The sequence below is a fragment of the Halyomorpha halys genome, unplaced genomic scaffold, assembly GCF_000696795.3.
Source record: "Halyomorpha halys isolate HHAL.00 unplaced genomic scaffold, Hhal_1.1 Scaffold107.1, whole genome shotgun sequence".
In the NCBI taxonomy this organism is placed as follows: domain Eukaryota; kingdom Metazoa; phylum Arthropoda; class Insecta; order Hemiptera; family Pentatomidae; genus Halyomorpha; species Halyomorpha halys.
Window position 1 is genome coordinate 761,167 of NW_027112128.1, and position 1,196 is coordinate 762,362.

General features: G+C 26.2%; 1 protein-coding gene across 2 annotated transcripts in view; it reads left to right on the forward strand.

Annotated features, from left to right (window-relative positions):
- Positions 1 to 1,196, forward strand: part of LOC106677757 (organic cation transporter protein) — a 17,405-nt gene that overhangs the window by 2,852 nt on the left and 13,357 nt on the right. The window contains exon 1 of one of the 2 annotated variants that reach the window (XM_014415866.3): positions 559 to 646. The exons of the other annotated variant lie outside the window; for it this stretch is intronic. The gene's annotated coding sequence lies outside the window, so the exon portion shown is untranslated. Of the gene's footprint in view, positions 1 to 558; positions 647 to 1,196 lie in introns of those variants that run through there. 2 annotated transcript variants of the gene reach the window in all.

Consider the following 1,196-nt stretch of genomic DNA (forward strand, 5'->3'; position numbering starts at 1 on the left):
TATACTTATACTTATACTTATAGTATTCAGCTTCCCAAACATTAAAAAAAAAGAGACCATTGTATGTAAAACAGTATTGAAGGTGCATGAACACAATTAAAGACAGACCTATTCTGACGGTCGACGAAATAATATAAATACAAATTCTGACTTACTGGCAACAATAAATTTATATATGACAGACGGCACTATCATACAGATACACAACCCTGAATTTATGGCTTTACTGTGGATTAGTTTTACGCAAATTCATGAGAATAAACAAAAAATCCTATAGATTATCTGCAAAAAAAATTTTACTCCAAAATATGGAAACCAATATGAAAATATACTCGTATATCTAACATATCAGGAGTATGTAGGTCTCTATATCCACAGCATTAAAAATAAAATACTAATCTGTCACTTGATTTTTTCAGAGGAAAATATTGCTGACAGTCCGGTTTGAATAATTGAGCGTTTTTCACTGAATTTTTAAAATAAAAGCTAATTTGCAATAATTAGTATTTCAATTATGTTTTCTTATATCATTAGTGCATAGTTTATTCCAACCTTAACCTTTACCTTTCATACCATTAACTTTAGAGGATATAAACGTATCCACCTTAACAAAGCTGGTTTATAACGGCGTACTCGATTGATTGTTGTAAGTAGATGTTTAATTTAAGCCTATAATTTGTTACATTCTAATATAGAATCGCGATGATGATTTCGTTAAAAAAAAAAAAATTCGAACTAACATAAATCAAGAAATTTATACATATTAAGGAACTAACTAATATTTTTGTGAAATTGTGTTTCGAAAGCCATATCGATAATTTTTTCAAGATTTTTCATTTCCCGACATAAACATTGCGCTCCTTTCTTCATTATTAAATCAGATTAAATTTTGGATTAATTCATACATTTAATAAGTTTTCTATTCTTCTATAGTTATGCAAGATTAAAAAATGCATTTTTTTTCTGATCAATTAATACTCAGAATTTCAAAATTAAACACTATGATATTAATATAATCGAATCCATAATATATGAAAAAAAAAATCATAAAACATCACCTTGTACTTCTTTATAGAGTTTATATTTCAATTTAATATTACTATTGATAAATTAATAAGCATTTTGAACCCATACAATCCATTTTCCTCTCCACATTCATAAGAAAAAATTAATATCACTTCAAAAATTATTTTTTA